Genomic DNA, 20,051 nt, shown 5'->3' with positions numbered 1-20,051 from the left:
GATTTCAAACGCATCAAGAAGCCCCCCAAGGTCCTTCCAGCAGCCTGCAGGCTCCTGGACTACAACGGAAATGCCATCACGGCACTGGGATCCTGCCACCTACTCGTCTCCAACCGAAGCACCCATGCACGGTTACGTTTTGAAATTGTCAAGCCAGACAGGACATCCCCACTTGGCTCGCATGCCTGCAAGCAGCTGAACCTCGTGCAGCGGGTTTACACATCGACATCCTCCAATGTGGATCTTCAGGCGGCATTGACGACATCCTCGCTCAGTATCCGGATGTGTTCGACGGAATGGGCACGCTGCCATATCGATACAAGATTCTGCTACGACCTGATGCCAAGCCAGTGGGCCACGCACCACGCCGGGTGCCGGCTCCGCTGAGGGGGCGCCTGAAGGCACAGCTCAAGGATCTTCAGCAACAGGGCATCATTTCCAAGGTAACCGAACCGACTGACTGGGTCAGCCCGATGGTATGTGTTAGAAAACCTTCAGGAGACCTGTGCGTCTGCATTGATCCCCAGGATCTCAATAAGAATATAATGCGTGAACACTACCCCACCCCGAAGCGGGAGGAACTCACCAGTGAGATGGCACACGCACGTTTCTTCACCAAGTTAGATGCGTCACATGAATTTTGGGAAATCCAGCTGGATGAGTCCAGCAGAAGGCTCTGCACCTTCGACACACCGTTTGGCAGATACTGCTATAATCACATGTCGTTTGGCATTGTCTCAGCATCGGAGATCTTCCATCGCATCATGGAGCAGATGATGGAGGGCATTGAAGGGGTTCGTGTTTATGTGGACGACATCATCATATGGTCCACGACCCCTGAAGAGCATGTTTCCCGTCTCCAGCAGTTATTCCGCCGTGTCCATGCCAATGGCCTGAAGCTGATCAGGTCCAAATGTTGCTTTGGCATGTCGACACTCAAGTTCCTAGGTGACCAGATCTCTCAACAGGGCGTGCGCCCGGACACAGACAAGGTCAAGGCCATCAAAGCCATGAAGGTCCCTGAAGTCAAGAAGGCGGCGTTGCGCTTCCTGGGCATGGTCAATTTTCTGGGCAAGTTCATCCCAAACCTGGCCTCACACGGCGCCGTCGTCCCCACCACCACCTCTCCGGCGGTCGACAAGGATCAGACACAAGCCCCAGAGACTGGACTTGTGAACATTTGTTTTGTTTGCTATGTTCTGTGTTCTCACATTAGACAGCTGTCTTCACATGTAAATACGTTCACATATACCACCGCTTGTAAATAAGTTAATATATGCCACCACATGTCAGTACGTTCCCATGTGCCAACAAAACACACAAAAAAAGGGGAGATGTCATGATATGCAGACATGCAGATAATGATATACAGACAGGAAAAGACAGGCAGCTAATGAACACAGAGAACAGGACATGACCAATGAGCAGGCAGGACACTCAGGGGTGGTATCTCACTACAACAGGCACGAGGCACTCACACTCGGCTCTTTCCACTGATGAACATCTACAGAGTGAGTCAGGGTGTATGTACAGTATCACACCTCCAGCACGTGGCTAAGAGCTGGTCTGGTTCAGTCAGACAGAGTAACCACACTTAGGTTAGCAGAGAGTCGAAATCATAGAGAACTGTGCTAACTGCGCTACTGTTTTTTATAAATCAGATTGAACTAACTTCATGGTCTGGAGTATCTTTTGGTTAAAGCTGCATCCAGTTGCAGCCTGTGTTATACCAGAGTACATAACACGACACCCCCCACACATTGTAATCAACCCCTCTCTCCCACACTGTATTCAGCCCCTCTCCCCCACACACTGTAATCAGCCCCTCTCCCCACACACTGTAATCAGCCCCTCTCCCCCCCACACTGTAATCAACCCCTCTCCCCCACACACTGTATTCAGCCCCTCTCCCCACACACTGTAATCAGCCCCTCTCCCCACACACTGTAATCAACCCCTCTCCCCCACACACTGTAATCAGCCCCTCTCCCCCACACACTGTAATCAACCCCTCTCCCCCACTCACTGTAATCAGCCCCTCTCCCCCACACACTGTAATCAACTCCTCTCCCCCACACACTGTAATCAACCCCTCTCCCCCACACACTGTAATCATCCCCTCTCCCCCACACAGTGTAAACACCCCCTGTAGGGTTCATAGAATACGAGTTCCCCTGCTAAGCAGGCGGAAGCTCGCTCACTGCAGCATTCCGCCAATTCTCTCAACTTATTCGACGAGAGTTGAAAACCTGCAGCCCCGACCTGGAACGGAATTCCTGATGGTCCTCGGGGTGGAACATAAGCAGTGCATAATGTGGCTGTGGTTCCTTTCGCTAGCCAAATAATCTAGAGTTTGTATGAATCCTGGACTTGGTGGAGTTATTACATTGGTGACAAGAAATGAAACCGAGATTCCTGAACAGCGTACAGTGTGACACAAACAGTTCTCCGGTAAGCAAGACAAAATGCCTTTTTTGGTAAACGTGAGCTTTGCCCTGGAACGGACTAAAGCATCGTGGGAGACAAGTAGCAGAAAGTAATCCTCCTGACAGTTTGCGGGGTCCTAACATTCAGCAAAATAAAAAGCCTAACCTCCTCAGAGGCCCCTGAGTCAAAATGTTTTGACGAGCTTATAGATCCAGTGTGAAATCACTATGACACGAAGCCATCAAACATCCTCCACCGATACCATTTTAATACAGCAAGGAGGACCCCAGGGGAATCCGTCACTGAATTCCTCAGTAAGTTGAGAAAATTGGCGGAATGCTGCAGGTTTGGTCCACCCCTATGCAATGGATTTGTGTGTGGACTACTGGCAAAGCCTTATCTAGACCCGAAAAAGGCGATTGAGATAGCCCTGTCCTTGGAGAATGCAGAGAAAGGGGTTAAAAGTCTGCAAGGGCACCGGACGGTAGTGGCCTCAGGTTGGGGGGGAGAGCCTCGCACAAGAGAGCCATGCCTCAGATGAAGACACCTATGGGAGTTGCCCATGGCCTGACCAAAACTCCGCAGGGTCTCCCTGGCAGTCGAGGAAACCATGTGGTATACCAGAGAAACCACTCCGGAGGAATGCAAGTGCAAGCCAGTGGGTTATTGTAAGCATTGCAGATGGGCACAACCAAGGCAATGCTGCCGAACTCAGCAATATGCCAGATAAGATGCCAAGGCCAGCATAGGTTCGTACCATGCAAGTAGGCCCACCTCCGGATGACAAGGACCTCGGGTGCCTGGAACTCACTACCGGAGGAGGTAGTGGAAGCAGGGACGATAGGGACATTTAAGGGGCATCTTGACAAATATATGAATAGGATGGGAATAGAAGGATACGGACCCAGGAAGTGTAGAAGATTGTAGTTTAGTCGGGCAGTATGGTCGGCACGGGCTTGGAGGGCCGAAGGGCCTATCCCTGTGCTGTACATTTCTTTGTTCTTTGTTCTTTGTTTGCAATTGAACAGTATTATTACACCTAAGGTTGCCCCAGTAATGGTCAGGCCACTCGTGAATGATCATCCATTAGAAATGGAGGTAGATAAAGGGGCTGCTCTCTTCATTATTACAGAACAGATGTTTAATCACCTCCAGACTGGCATCCTACTTTTGTGTTTAGAGGACACCAGATTAGCCATCTGCACAGGGGAACCTTTACCGATTATGGGGACCACATCGACACAGTGACCTACAGACTACAGTCAGCCCGACTTCTACTCATTATCTTGTGAGGACAGGGACTAAGTGCCATGGGCAGCGATTGGCTCCAGCGGATCAGACTGGATTGACTGAAAATTGGACATTGGAGGACTTTACGAAATTATCAATGAATTCTCTGAAGTTTTCGAAGTTGGACTTGGAAAAATAAAAGGAATCAGAGCTGGAATCTATGTCAACCCCAATGCTCTGGCAAAATACTTCAGGGCTGGTTCCATATGCGTTGCTGTAGAAAGTAGAGACTGGGCTCGGATGTCTGGAGGGTTTATGGATAATAAAACCCGTGCAATTCGTAGATTTGTAATACAATACCAGTTGTATTTTTCCCCAAACCCGATAAATCAGCCCGCCTTTGTGGGGATTATAAACTCACCAGTCAAACGGGTCTGAACATTGGACGGGTATCTCATGCCCTGTATAGAGGACTTCTTGGTCAAACTAGCAGATGGCCAGACTTTGACAAAACTAGACATGAGCCACACTTACCTCCAGCTCAAACTAGATGAAACCTCCGGGAAATACATCACGATTAACACCCATAAGGGTCTGTATGAGTATACCTGTCTAATCTTTGGAGTCTTGTCAGCATGTGCCATATTTCAGAGATTCATGGAGAATATACTCCAAGGCTATCCAAGGTGGCGGTTTACGTGGATAATAATAATAATCTTTATTGTCACAAGTAGGCTTACATTAACACTGCAATGAAGTTAATGTGAAAAGCCCCGAGAAGGATCCCAAAAAGGAGCTCATAATGACAGGAGATGTCTCTCCTTATGGATAGGTGGAGGGGTGGCTCTGTTAATTAAATTACAGTATTAGCACATTAGGGAGGGATGACCTAAGTATAGGAAATTAGGATGTGGAGGCAGTTTGAGTTGAGGTAAGAAATGACAAAGGCAAGAAGCCATTTGTGGGAGTGGTGACCAGGCCCCTAAATTGTAACTACATGGTAGGTCAGAGTATATCAGAAGATATAATGGGAGCTTGTCAGAAAGGTACAGCACTAGTTATGGGGGATTTTAATCAACATATAGATTGGAAAAATCAGATGGGCAAAGGTATTGTAGATTAGGAATTCATACAATGTTTTCAGGATAGTTTCTTAGAACAGCACATTCTGGAGTCAACCAGATAGCAGGCTATACTCGACCTGGTATTATGCAACGAGGTAAGATTTTATTTACTCAGCAAATACTAAGTCTCTAAGCCAAGCTGTGCTGAGTGCAGATAGGTCTCCACTGAGTTTGTGGATTGGACATTCTTCAATGATGTGGTGAATAGTTTGCTCTCTCCCACAGGCACTAATGCCCCATCTGTGGAGGTTGGCCAAGCAAAGGTTGTGGCCGGTCCTGTACCTGTAAAGGGTGGACCATTCTTTCCTTGGAAGATTGAAACTAGGCAAATGTTCAGTTGGATTTGAGACCAGGTACTTGTTTGCCATGTCTAATGATTCCCATTCATTTGTCCAGGTGGAATTTGCATTGAAGTCCTGAATGGGAGGGCTTTTCCAGATCTGCCTTCTTGGTGGGAGTCATACCTTTGGTGGGCTGAATAGATCAGCATCAAGTGTCATGTGGGGGGCATTGTAAACTTTTTCTATCCTTCTGTGGGATGTTGCAAGTCAGTGGATACGTGGAGACACATTCCAATGAGAAAGAAAAATTCCAAGAGGAAGGTCCATCATCTTTGATTAATTAAAAATGTTAAAGACAGTATTAAACTGAAAGAAAAAGCGGGGGCGGGATTCTCCAGTGACCGGTGAATCGTCGGGAATGGCGCTGGTGCAGTCGCCGTGGTGCCAGTCGGGGTGACGAATGTGATATAAAATAATTGTTTTAGAGATATTAGTTACTGTAATGTAGGGATAGGCCAGTCTCATTCTGGCGAGTTCACAGACAAAGGATTTCAGAATGCATGGCAAAGCAAGGAGGAGGTGTGTCCAGCTACGGAGGGGAAAAGGATGCTGGGTAATAGGGGCCAGAGGAACGGATTGGAAGTGAGCCAATTAGGATGTATGGCCAGGTCAGGAGGGGTATAGGATGACCTATGGGAATCGTGTATGTGAAACTTGATGCCATTTGAATGTATCAGTAGAGATTCCTTTGTCCTACAGACTCATTCGATTCCGGAGGTACAGAAAGCAGGATGTGTTTTGTACCGCTGTGAAATGAGTCAGGCTTGCAAGTCAAATAAAATAACTAATGCTATACCTGCAAATCCATCTCGACTTTTATTGAGGCCAGACTGACGGGTAAAGAAAATTGTGTTTTGTCAGGGGGCCGCTCAATGCGACCCCGCCCCCGGCGATTCTCTGCGCTTGACGGGCCGAATGCCCGCCGAGTCCCGCCAGCGTCGTTCGCATGTGGTCCTACCCGGCGGGACCTTGGCGTTCTGGCTGCGGGGCTGTCCTGGTGTGGGGAAGGGGGGGATCCGACTCCGGGGGGGGGCCTCCACAGTGGCCAGGCCCACGATCGGGGCCTATCGATTGGCGGGCGGGCTAATCCCAGGGGGGGCCTATGTTCCACCGCGCCGGGCTCCTGTACGGCTCTGCCATGTTGCACGTGGGCCGGCGTGGAGAAGGCAACCCACATGCATGCGCGGACTTGCGCTGGCTGTGGCGAGCATGCCCGGACCCGCGCCGCCCGTGCTGGTGCCCATTTCGGCAGCTGAAGCTGTGTGAAGCGCTCTATTGTTGTGCTGGCCCCCTGTGTGGCGCAGGATTGCTGCTCAAATGGACCAGATGACGCCGTCATTAAACGCTCCGGCGTTTACGACGGCGTCAACAATTAGCCCCCTTATCGGAGAATCCCTCCCCATATATTTGCGCAAAGATGAGTGACAGATCAGAACACTGGGAAGAATAGAAAACAACATCAAAGAAGGGGAGATGGTGCCATTGTGGTATTATCAATGGACTAGTAATGCAGAGACCCAGGGTAATGCTCTGGGGACCGGAAATTAAATCCACCACAGAAGATGGTGAAATTTGAATTCCATAAAATCTGGAACTAAAAGTTCAATGATGATGACAAACCATCTGGTTCGCTCCTGTGAAGGAAATCTGCCGTCTTTACCTGGTCTGGCTCACATGTGACTCCCGGCACACAGAAATGTGGTTGACTCTTAAATGCTTTCTGAAATGGCCTAGCAAACCAAGGGCAATTAGGGGTGGGCAATAAATGTTGGTCCAGCCAACGATACCCACATCCTCTGAACGATTGAGCAAAGTCACATGTGCTGCGGATGAAGGGGAACCAGTGGATGGACTGTGCTTAGGTTTCCAGGAGGCATTTGATAAGGTGTCACATCAAAGGTTACTGTGCACAATTAAAGGACATGGTGTAGGGGGTAACACATGGACATGGATTGAAAATTGGCTTGTTGACAGGAAACAGAGAATAGGCACAATGGGTGTTTTTCCCATTGGCAGGATGTGACCTAGGGATCAGTGCTGGGGCCTCAACATTTTACAATTTACATAAATGACTTGTGTGAAGGGGCTGAAGGAATGATTGCTAAATTTGCTGACAACACAAAGCTTGGTGGGAAATGTATTTGTGAAGAGGATGTAAGGAGGCTACGGAGGGACATAGATATGTTGTGCGGGATTCTCTCCGCCCACGCCGGGCCGGAGAATCGCCAGGCCGGGCGCGAATTGTGCGACGCCGCCCCGACGCTGGTCCGTCGATTCTCCGGAGAGCGGTGAATCACCGCCATGGCGCCGCCGTGGTCGGCGCGGTGCTGGTCGGGGGCCGTTCTATGCGCCCCCTCCCCGGCGATTCTCCACCCAGGATGGGCCGAGCGGCCGCAAACAAAATCCGAGTCCCGCCGGCACAGTCCACGTGTGGTCTTACCCGGCGGGACTTCGCCATGCATCCATCCGGGGGTGGCTTTGTGGGGAGGGGAGTGAGGGGGGGTTCTGACACCGGGGGGGGGGGGGGGCCTCCGTTGGGGCCTACCGATCGGCGGGCCGGTCTTTCGGGCCGGGGGCCTCGTTTGCTCCGTGCTGGCTCCTGTAGCCCTACGCCATGTTGCATATTGCGTCGGTGCCGGCACGGTGAAGGGAGCCGCTCCAGTGCCGTGCTGGCCTACTGAGGGGCTCGGAATCACTGCTCCTGAGGGCCCGCTCCTCACCGCGTCAACACTTACCTTCAGGATCAGAGAATCCCGCCCGTTAAGCAAATGGGCAAAAACCTGGCAAATGTAGTAAAGTGGGCAAATGTGAAATTGTCCATTTTGGCAGGAAAAATAAAGAAAAAGCTTATGATCTAAATGGTGAGAGATTACAGAGCCCTGAGGTGCGGAGGGAGCTGGGTGTCCTACTGCATGAATCACAAATGACTAGTATACAGGTACAGCCAGTAATTAGGAAAGCTAATCAAATGTTATTGTTTATTGAGGGGAATTGAATGCAAAAGTAGGGAAGTTATGTTTCAGTTGCACAGGGCATTAGTGAGACCAGGGGCAGGATTTTTCTTTACTCTTCTGAACACTTATCCACGTTTGCAATGTTGACCGTTTACATTACAGTTTACCTTTTAGCATAAGTAACAATCTGACAAACACAACTACAGCATTGTTATAACTGAGCTTACTGAACATAGATATAATTGAAGCTACACCATTTGATGATGAACTTGAAAGCAGGCAATACCAATTTACTTACCTTTTGAACTTTTCCCGCCTCCAATTTATGGTTCACGTCTCCATGGTGTAAACCCCAATAACTGCTAAAGCCCAGCCCCCTCCATAGAAATTTTAAAAATAACCTGATATATGGGGCGGGATTCTCCGTAATCGGCGCGATGTCCGTCGACCGGCGCCAAAAATGTCGCGAATCAGTCCGGCATCGCGCCGCCCCAAAGGTGCGGAATTCTCCGCATCTTGAGGGGCCGAGCCCTCACCTTGAGGGGCTAGGCCCTCACCGGACTGATTTCCGCCCTGCCAGCTGGCGGGAAAGGCCTTTGGTGCCCCGCCGGCTGGCGCGGAAATGACTTTGCCGTGTGGTGCATGCGCGGGAGCGTCAGCGGCCGCTCACGGCATCCCTGCGCATGCGCAGTGGAGGGGGTCTCTTCCGCCTCCGCCATAGTGGAGACCATGGCGGAGACGGAAGGAAAAGAGTGCCCCCACGGCACAGGCCCGCCCGCGGATCGGTGGACCCCGATCGCGGGCCAGGCCACCGTGGGGGCACCCCCCGGGGCCAGACCACCCTGCGCCCCCCCCCCAGGACCCCGGAGCCTGCCCGCGCCGCCTTGTCCCGCCGGTAAGAGAGGTGGTTTGATTCTCGCCGGCGGGACAGGCATTCCAGCAGCGGGACTTTGGCCCATCACGGGTCGGAGAATCGCCCGGGGGGCCCGCCAACCGGCGCGGTGCGATTCCCACCCCCGCCAAATATCTGGTGCCGGAGAATTCGGCAACCGGCGGGGGCGGGATTCACGCCAGCCCCCGGCGATTCTCCGACCCAGCAGGGGGTCGGAGAATCCCGCCCCTGCTCTCAATGAGCCATAACATTGCCAGTTGCCTCCTTAATAGGTGTGGACCTGTACCTCCACCTTTGTGAAAATGATCAAGGGTGGAAATGGAAGCGGGAATTCCAGCCACCCCAGTCAGCGGCCATTTTTACTTCTGTTCTGACGATTAATTGGGACAATAAAAACCTTGCCATGAATGTTTGTTCTTAACCATACTCCTAATAAAACACTGAACAATGCTGAGTGTGAGGTTATTGTCACATGTACTAGCAGTTGCTGTTTTTCATACTGTATTGAGTAAACCCTGTACCGACAGAACTGTAGGTTTGGACAGTGGAATTTATCTTTGCACTTGAAAAACAGGGATTGTCACCTGTACCAGTGAATGTGCTTATAGTGTGCCTATCCCACAGAGCAAACAGGATTCAGAATGGCATCTCACTGCTCTTGTCAGGGATGGCATAGGGCCGGCCTGGCTTAAATAGCCCAACTGCAAATTTAAATTTTAATCTTCCCCCATTAGGCCCATCAGGAGGTGTCACTTATTCAGAAGGAATTTTTACCATTTAGATAACTTGTCATCGGAATACAGTATTGTAGACCTTTGTATGACATCGGTGCCTGCTGCATGTCAGGGTCATTACCATTGGCGGGGGGAAATTAGCAGGGTTTCTGGGAAAACCAGTCCCACCTACAAAGATGACATCACAATAAAGAAACAAAGAAGGTACAAATTAATAATTACTACTTGCAACCAGCAATGGCTTCCACATCTTTAGCTGCAAAACAATTTGCTACAAAATCACGCACCTTTATGTTGTTGCTGAGGCATTTAAACGCCTGCAGCATTAGGTAACCTAGCTGCAAAACAGTAAGCTCCCAAATCATTGGCAGGTTACATGCGGGGGACCTTGCTGCAAATGTGTAATGGTTCACTACCCTGGAAAATTCATCAAAGTTGATGGTGCGGAACTGAGGAGGATGTGGCGTTCTCACACTTACTCTGCAATCTTATATCCACTCATTTGAAGGGGCAGGCGATTAAGAATGAATTATTGAAATATGTAATCAGCTTTAGAGACACGGAGGAATGTTATCAATAGATGCCTGGGATAAGAATTTGTTTGATTTCAAGGTGACATATATCGGTAATTTTTCACCTCCACCCCTCAAGGTAGGAAGCCTTGTCTGCCAGAAACATTTATCCAAAACCGAATGGTTTTATTAACATTTCAAAAAATGGGTGAAATATTATGTTAAGAACACATGTATTTCCAAATCATTCTTTCCAATAGGTTTGATTAATTGAAATGTTAAATTTGTATTTTGAAGTGGAATAAAGTTGACAATAATTCTTTGCTCCATCATAATGTCAGTAGTGGAGATATTTGTTGATGATTACACAATGTTCAGTACTCTTTTCAACTCCTCAGATAGTGAATAAGGTCATGGCCACATACAGCTAGATCTGGACAACATTCAGACTTGGACTGATATGTTGGCATCTGTGCCACACAAGCGCCAGGCAATCGCCATCTCCAACAAGCGAGCATTTCACCATCTCCTCTTGATGTTCAATGGCATTACCATTGATGAATGTGGCATCATCAATACCCTGGTGGTTACCATTGACCAGGATTTTAACTGGACCAGCCAAATGGACACTGTGGCTGCAAGAGGCAGTTTGAACCTAGAAATTCTGCAAAACTCACTTCCTGACTCCCCAAAGGTTGTCAACCTCTACAAGTCAGGAGTACGATGGAATACTCTTCACTTATCTGGATGATTACAGCTTGAATAACACTCAAGAAGTTTGATATCTTATAGACAAAGCAGGAAGCTTGATAACCAACCCACATACCACCTTCAACATTCACTCTTGGCACATAATGACGGCAGTGTGTACCAAACACGATGCACTTCAGCGACATGCTGATGCTCCTTTGTTAGCACCTTCCAAATCTCCATGCTCTACTGCCGAGAAGGGCAACAGATACATGGGAGGACTACAACCTGCAAGTTGCACTCAGAGCCACACAATCCTGTGTTGCAGCTTTATAAACTGATTATTCGCTGTCTCTGGATCAAAATCCTTGAACATCCTTCCTAACAGCACTATGGGAGTACATACGTCATATGGACTGCAGTGATTTAAGAAGGAGGCTCTCCACGACCTCCTCAGGGGCAATTAGGGATGGGCAATAAATGTTGACCTGACCAATGTGGTCACACCGCGTGAATGAATAAAAACAAATTTTTTTTCAATGAAAAGGTAAACTGCTTTGATCAGGGGTTTGCTTTGTACAAAGGAGAATGAAATGTTTGAGATAAATTTGGGAGGGCAACAAATGAAAATAATTTGATTCAACATCCTTACATTCTTAGAACTTTCAGCAACTCAGACACTCACAGTTTTAAGATATTTAAATGTCTGTTTACAAGAGGCTTTTGGAGGTCACAGACTTTCATCAATTTCTCAATATAGCAGGCAAGACACCAAGAGAATGTCTGAACTAAAATAACCAAATATCGGTGACAAATGTCCTTGAGCACTTCCAGAGCACAAGGCCATATCCTACTAGCCTACTTGTCAAATGCATATTTTTAGCAGACAAGAAAAAGAGGTCCAATGACCACCTTCCAATGGGTTGGATAGATCATTTGGGCCAGTTGCCAGGCTTTGAATCAAACTCTTCAATAGTGCGAAGAACTCTAAAAATTAATGAACTGCCCAAAGTAATATTCAACTATTTAGTGTTGGCAATGGCTAGAATTTGTATTTAAACACTGGATTGGGGAACGGAAGCAGAATGAAAATCTCAGAGCTGTATCAATTTGCTTTGGGCTATGGATTACATTAGCCACTCAGACAATGCATTGGTTTCAAGAAAACACTGAAGATAAAAGGATAAGCTGATTCATTTAATTTTACTCATTAAATTCCATAAATGTAAGTGTTTTGACAGTTTTTAAAAATATGTTTGCAGTGACAGCGATAAAATATGCAGATTCTCATTGTGGGTTGCAACAAGGCCAGTGTTCAATCTTTTACAATGAAAGGGGTTCTTAATGTGCAGCATAATGTCTTTAACAGTTCGCACATAGAATGCTACAGCAGATAATAGGACATATTGAGGGAGAGGTTAGTAAAGCATACAGCATCTTGGCTTTCATAAATAGAGGTTTTGGATGTGATTCAGCGTTGCGCCCAGCATAGATCCGGGCGTGCCAGGTGAGTAGTGGAAGAGGGCAAAATCGAGCTTCGCGTCGGACACAAACAATTTAGCGATTCACCTGGCCCGCCCCGATGGAAACTTCCAGATCACACCTAAAAATGGCGAGAATATCATTAATCCTTATTTGCATTAATTGCAATCTCATTAACCAGATTGAAGTCAAATGCAACGGCCTCCTGGGAATTACCCGACTCTGGTGCGGGAAGGCACAGGGGCGTCATTTAATATTCCTTTTTCAAAAACGTAAAGTTGGCACAATGGTGACTGAGGGGGAACTAAGGAAGTGAATAGCCCTTTTCATTTTCTGGCATGCCATTCCAGGACACAGGAGCTGCTGTCCAAGTATTCGGCTGGGGTGGAGGGTGCGGTGGGGGAGCCCCTTCAGGAGGGTTGGGCTAGGTTGGGGTCGGAAGCATTCTAGGTCGGTGGTCGCCCCTGTGCCGGGGGGATGAGGATCTTTGCATCTGTGAAATCTTCAAGGCATCTTTAAATACTGTGCAGAACACAGAAGAATCAAGCACAGCTTCAGCCTATCTGTCGTACCAAACTTTTCCAGGATATAGCCCTGCTACGGTTTCTCTCCTGAAAGTTAATTTCACCCTGTTTGACTGTGAGCAGCCTCTAGCTTCACAGCTGAAGGCTATTTAAAATGAAGAATTAGCCTTGTTAATTGTCAGAGCACTTCACTGTATTCTACTCCCAAGTGCCTCCTCGAAGGTACAGGTGCCATGTCTCAGAGAAGGATTACTGGACTGGATGTCCAGCGAACTTTGATGCCTGAACAGTGTGCCTGAACCCAAGGATCGTCAGCACCATTGTCATGAGAATGTCGCTTTAAGAAATGTTTGGCTGCTCATGTTACTGCAGTGATGCCAGAGTGTGGGTGGAGCTGAGCTCTGGTTCTGTTTTTTAGTTTCACTTTGAGAAAAGCTTGGGTGTGTCTGTGTCTTTTTGGTTTTGTTTTCAGTGTTGGAGCTGAAGCCAGACAGAGCAGGTGTACTGTTGATCTCTCTGCCATGAAAAGACTATCTCTTGATCATTTGGTGAATTCAGAATTATAAATGTTTTCAGTAGTGATGTGCTTCTGTGAAAGGGTATGTTTTTTGTAAGTCTTCTGGATGTTAAAAGGGCAGCGCAAACATTACTGATTGTTGTACTCTTTGGGGGTTGTATTTGAATTAATGGTTGCTAAGATGTTCACTGTTTGTTTTCAAAAGGTTAACTTGAGTTCATAGAATAAACATTGTTTTGCTGGGTTCTCTAAACCCTGGCCCATAACACCACAGAGGCAGCTGCCAACATTCAAACACTAAAGAACAGGGCCTCACCACTAAGGATCCTCTCACGGCCAAAGAGTAAGTGTGTGGATGAACGGAGAGCAGCTGAACACATCCTCCATAATGTTCTCAGCAGAGGTCTGAGTTCTAGGGATCCTGATGTGGTCAGGGGTGAGTGCGCAGAGCTAAGCTTTCTAGCACAACTGGCTCACGGGATGACACCCAGAGAGAAGGCGGGACAGTCATGGTAAGAGTGGGGGAGGCTTGGGGGATTTGATGATCCTGGGGTGGAAGCCCAAACTGATTGTCGGTCTCTCTCCTTCTCCAATATAACAATGTTTGCTGGTGCTGATTGCAGAGAGACTGCCCTCGCGTTGCTTGGGCCAGCCGACGTAGGAAGATGCCATAGGAGGCAGTAGTGACAATGCAGGCTGGAGGCAGCACCCCATGTACAGGGGGCCGTTACACACCCTGAAGACCTGGATGGCCATCAGGAGGGAGGAGGGTCCCAGAAAAGGAGGAAAGCAATGGCCCATGGTGCACAAGCATCATTGGTCGTTCAATGAGCTGATGGATATCAAGTGCCGCAGAAGACTGCGTCTCAGCAGAGAGACAGTGCGGCATCTGTGCCACATCCTCGCGAACATGGCACCTCATGGAGGAGGACACCCGTTTCCGGTGGCCATGAAGGTCACTGCAGCCCTAAGCGTTTGCGCCACCGGGTCATTCCAGATCTCGAGCGGAGACCTGTGTAGCAGCTTGCAGGCATCTGCTCACATGTGCATCCGGGAGTTGACTAATGCTCTGTATGACGAGGCATCAAATTATTTTACCTTCAATTTGGATCAGGCCCACCAAAGCTGTAGGATTAGCTGCCATCTCTGGGATGCCCCAGGCCTGGGGGGCCATCGATGGCACGCGTGTTGCCCTGTGAACACCAGGGCATCAGGGAGTGCTCTATTTTAACAGGAAGGCGTTCCACTCTTGAATGTTCAGATCGTGTGCGACCACCATCCCAAGATCATGCTTGTGTGTACCCGCTACCCTGGGAGCCTGCAAGACAGTTACAACCTGGGGCACTCGGAGATGCCAGGTATCTTTGAGCATCACCCCAGGATGACGGATTGGCTCGTGGGGGACAAGGGATGCCCGCTGAGGCCATGGCTGATGACACGGGTGCGAAGGCCTGAGACTGAAGCGAAGACCTGTTAGAATGAGGCCCACCTTGCCATCTGTGCTGACGTTTAGCGGTGCAGCAGGCTGCTCAAAATGCAGTTCCGATGGCTTGACTGCTCTGGCTGTGCCTTGCAGTGCACCTCTCAGAGGGGCTCCCACTTTGTGGTGGTCTGCTGTGCCCTCATCAATCTGGCACAGCAGTGGGGTGAAATGCTGGAGGAGGAGGAGCAGGAGCAGGAGAACGCGGAAGGACATGCGGGCTTGTCTAAGGAGGAGGATGAGGCGGTCGAAGGAGGAGGATGAGGCGGTCAAGGAGGCGCTGGAGGATAAGGCTGAGGAGAAGCTGGATGATAGAGGATAGGCTGCGGCAAGGGTCCGACATGCCAAGAAGACCAGGGAAGCTCTCATCATCTCCAGATTCACCTAGGTCTAGGGTGTGTCCGTCAGTTTAACTACTCCCATTTCCCTTCCTCCCTCCCCCATTCCCCTCCCCTCTTATCCCATCCCCCATCCCCCTTTTCTCTCCCTGTCCCCATCCCCCCTTAACAATTTCCCCACCCTCCAAAACAAGGAGATTTATTTTGAAGATGTTAACGCTACATGCTGTGATGTCAGAATGCCCGATTGCACGTGCAAAAGGCCGATCCGATGGCATCACGCAATCATTCTCTCAAAGTGCACTTTAAAGTGCTTGTGAGGAAACACTAAAAATACTATGAATACTGTGAGGACCCTCATGAGGACGACGGGGGATCGCTGGTTGATCTACTTGTGGGCTTCATAGAATACGAGTTCCTGTGGTGAGCAGGCAGAGGCCCAACTGGGGCTCATTAGCGGGACCTTTAAATGTAGCTCCTCGACCTGGGCTGGCAGTACCCAATGGTGCTGGGCTGGGACATTTGTTTTGTGTGCTGTGGGAGTGGCTTTATATTCTGTTAAAAATAAACCAGCTTGGCCTTTCACTCCACGCCTCCTAGAATTATTACATTGGCGATGAGGATCAAGCACAGGATTCTGAGCAGTCTTTTTGAAACTCCCCAGTGACAATTCAGGTAAGAAACAAAACAAAAATAAAAACCCGGAAATGCCATTTAGCCATGTTAATCATGGTAAGTATATTATAATGAATTCAAATTCATGCAAATCAGGTTTATGCACTACCTGGGCACGCACCTGATCGCACCATTGGGGAAGGCCCTTGAAGATTGCATTCTGAAACCTAGTCGGTCCAAATCCTATGAGATTTAATGGCTATTACAGGATTTGCGCCCACGACTACCAGGCCCGTTAAATCCCACCCATGTCTCTGCTTATAAATCCAATTAACCGATATGCTCTTTAACAACTTTATCAATTGGCCCTGATACCTTTATGGATTTGTGTATAGGATATCAATATTTTTTGGTTCATCTACACTTCTTAAATATGCAATGTTCTATGTAGATCCTAGAATTTACAGTGCAGAAGGAGGCCATTCGGCCCATCGAGTCTGCACCGGCTCTTGAAAAGAGCATCCCACCCAAGGTCAACACCTCCACCCTATCCCCACAACCCAGTAACCCCACCCAACACTAAGGGCAATTTTGTACACTAAGGGCAATTTATCATGGCCAATCCACCTAACCTGCACACCTTTGGACTGAGGGAGGAAACCGGAGCACCCGGAGGAAACCCACGCACACACGGGGAGGATGTGCGGACTCCACACAGACAGTGACCCAAGCCGGAATCGAACCTGGGACCCTGGAGCTGTGAAGCAATTGTGCTATCCACTATGCTACCGTGCTGCCGTTCTTTGTATTCTGTCTTCCAATATTAGTTCTCTCAAAGTGCATCACTCACACTTCTCTGCAATGTATTCCATCTTCCACCTTAGCCATTTTAACATCCTGCCTATGTTATCCTAACACTATTGCCAAGTTTTGTATCATCTGCCGATATTATCCTGCTGTTCCCTATACCCACAGTTAGGTTGTTTATTAAAACTTAAAATAGTAATTAACCCAAACTACCCTTGGGAAACCATCATGTAAGACATTTCCTAATGTGAAAACCATTGATCCTCATCCACCCTCTGCTTGCTGTCATTGAGCTAATTCGATATGCATACAGTCCCCTTCCACTTAATTCCATGGACTTCTATCTTCTTGATAATGAAGTCAACTTTGTTGAACATCTTCCCAAATCCATGGGCAGGTTTCTCCAGTCCCCCACCCTGTGTTTCTCGGCCACGTGCCAGTTGCTGGCAGTGGAATTCAATCTTCCCACCGCTTGTTAATGGGATTTCCCATTGAATTCCCCTCACGCCACTGAGAATCCCATGGGAGGGATACACTGCCAGCGGGAAAAGAGAATCCCAACGGCCAGAAAATCCTGGCCCATATATTCAACATCTACTGCACTACCTTGATGAAACTTCCCTGTTACTCATTGAATAATTAATTTAAGTTAATCAGAGATGATGGGCACAATTCTCTGGATAGATTTCATTTTAAAAATAAATTTAGTGTACCCGATTCATTTTTTTTCCAATTAAGGGGCAATTTACCGTGTTCAATCCACCTACCCTGCACATCTTTGGGTTGTGGGGGTGAAAGCCACGCAAACACGGGGAGAATGTGCAAACTCCACATGGACAGTGACCCAGAGCCAGGATTGAACCTGGGACCTCGGCACCGTGAGGCAACAGGGCTAACCCACTGTGCCACCGTGCTGCCTCTCCAGATAGGTTTCTAAGTGTGGTAGCAAGCTGGAACTGCCGCAAACTTCCTGGCGCTCGGCCCGGCGAGACCGGCAACGCTGTTCAGCGATAACTGGTCCACTTAACGAGGCCTCAAGTCGAAAATGAAGACTCGCCAGCCGATTAGCGGGGACGGCGCTCACCAGCAGCCCCCCTCACCCACTAACAAGGTCGAGCAGCACTTAAACAGCACTCGCACAACCAACCCCACTCAGCTCACAGCAATGGCGCCAAGACGACCATCCCAAGGTTCGGAGATGCGGACCTAAAGAGTCTCTTAGATGCGGTGGAGACCAGGGAGGATGTCCTTTTCCCCGGAGGGTCCCGGGGAGTGATCCATTGAGCTGCCAGTACCATAGAGACATGACCAGGTGGACTGGCCTCCCGTGTCGCAAGAAGGTCAATGATCTCCACCGGACAGCACAGGTGAGCTGACACCAGCCCCCCCCGAGATTTTCCCACCCTCCCAATGCAACCAAACCCCCCAACCCTCCATCTGCCCGCCCAACGCACCCTTCACTCCCCTCCCCTCCCTTCAACCCAACTCTCCCATCACCCCAACCCTCATTTCACACCGCCCGCCTCTCCCCACACCAATGTGAACCACTCATGTGGCTGAAGATGCCCCCCCTTTGTATCTGCAGGACAAGCTCTCCCACAATCGCCGGGAGAGGGCTCAAACCGACGGAAGGGTGCTGGACATAAGAATCCTCATGACCTTCGAGGAACGGGCCCTGGAGGTGACGGGGGTGGTTGAGGTCAAAGCAGTCATCTGCGGAGGTCGGCGCACGCTGCAGAGGTGAGGCTCCAACGGGCCCCACCCGGATGGACTGACAAACGTGAGGAGTAAATTCCGTACTGACTGGCTATCCCTCCCACTGACCACGTGTGCATTCCCTAAACCCATGGCCATTACCACCTAGAGGACAAGAGCAGCAGGTACCTGGGAAAGCCACCACCTGGAGGTTCCCCTCCAAGTCACTCACCCTGGCTTGGGAATATATCGCCGTTCCTTCACTGTCACTGGGGCAAAATCCTGGAACTCCCTGCCTAACAGCATAGTGGAAGTACCTACACCTCACATACTGCAGCGGTTCAAGAAGGCAGCTCACCACCACCTTCTGAATGGAAACTAGGGAAGGGCAATAAATACTATCCTAACCAGCGATGCCTACGTCCTGCAAATTAATTTTTAAAACCATCCTGGGTGGCCCCCTCCCATGCCGCCCATGAGACCACCTCGGAAGAGGGCTCCGAGGATGTCACAGTCGATGTGTCACAGCTGTCATTCCCACCCTTCACCAACGCAGATACACACACCTCGGTGGGCAGCGTTAGTGGACAGGCTTCTTGGGCACAATCTGGTGAGCACCACAGTCGCTGATGCACATCAGTTGGAGGAAGTAACCCCCACGCGAGATAGCAGTCAGAGGGCTGACAAATCCCAGGACCCAGCGGGGTCCCATTCAGATGCTGAGCCTCTGGAACATGGTTACCCAGAGCTGATGGAGACATTAGGAAGTGGCCAGAACATCCAGAGGGAGATGTCAGCAACACTTCAGCAGATCCATAGTTGATCCAAATCTTCCCGGAGAATCGCGCCCTGTGTTTAATAAATTCACTAGAGTTCTTTGAGGATGTAACAAGCAAAATGGATAAAGGGAAACCAGTAGATGTGGTGTATTTGGATTTCTAAAAGGCATTCGTGAAGGTGACACATAAAAGATTACTGCACAAATCAAGAGCTCAGTGTTGAGGGTGATATATTAACATGGACAGAGGATTAACGAACTAACAGGAAACAGGGAGTCGGGACAAATGGATCATTTCACATTGGTAAACTATAAAAAGTAGATTGAATGCCAAAGAGATCAGTGCTCGGGTCTGAATTATTTATAACTTATATCAATGACTTTGATGAAGGAACTAAGTGCCAAATTTGTCGACAATACAATAACAGGGAGGAAATCAAATTGTTGCTACATTGTAATTAACACAAAATCATAAATCAAATATTTAAAATCCTTATTTCTGCAGACTTGTGCGGAAACTAGTGCAAAGCAAAATGACACAAGTATAAGTACAAAAGGTGTTTTTCAAGACATAGGAGTTTTATCTACATTTTATTTTATCAGAAACCACAAACAGAAACAACATGAAATATACCAAAAGCAACATGTTTTCTTTTACTCCTGCATAAGTCAAGTGTTGTATATCTACAGAGTAAATTCCCAGGATAAGTAATTCAAATCTAATGAGAGAGAGTGCAATGATGGATTATCAGATCAATTATCAGTTATATAAAACCATGACCCTATCCTTGCCTCCTGTTCTTTCTCCTCCAAATTCTGCACTTGGTCGTATCATCAACAAACATCGGGTGGAGTGTTTCATTCTGGAGACTCAGTGCGGTGATGGCCGTCATGATTCCTGCTGGGCCGTC

The sequence above is a fragment of the Scyliorhinus torazame genome, chromosome 3, assembly GCF_047496885.1.
Source record: "Scyliorhinus torazame isolate Kashiwa2021f chromosome 3, sScyTor2.1, whole genome shotgun sequence".
Lineage (NCBI taxonomy): Eukaryota > Metazoa > Chordata > Chondrichthyes > Carcharhiniformes > Scyliorhinidae > Scyliorhinus > Scyliorhinus torazame.
The sequence above is the reverse complement of the archived record's forward strand: the minus strand, read 5'-3'. Positions refer to the sequence as shown.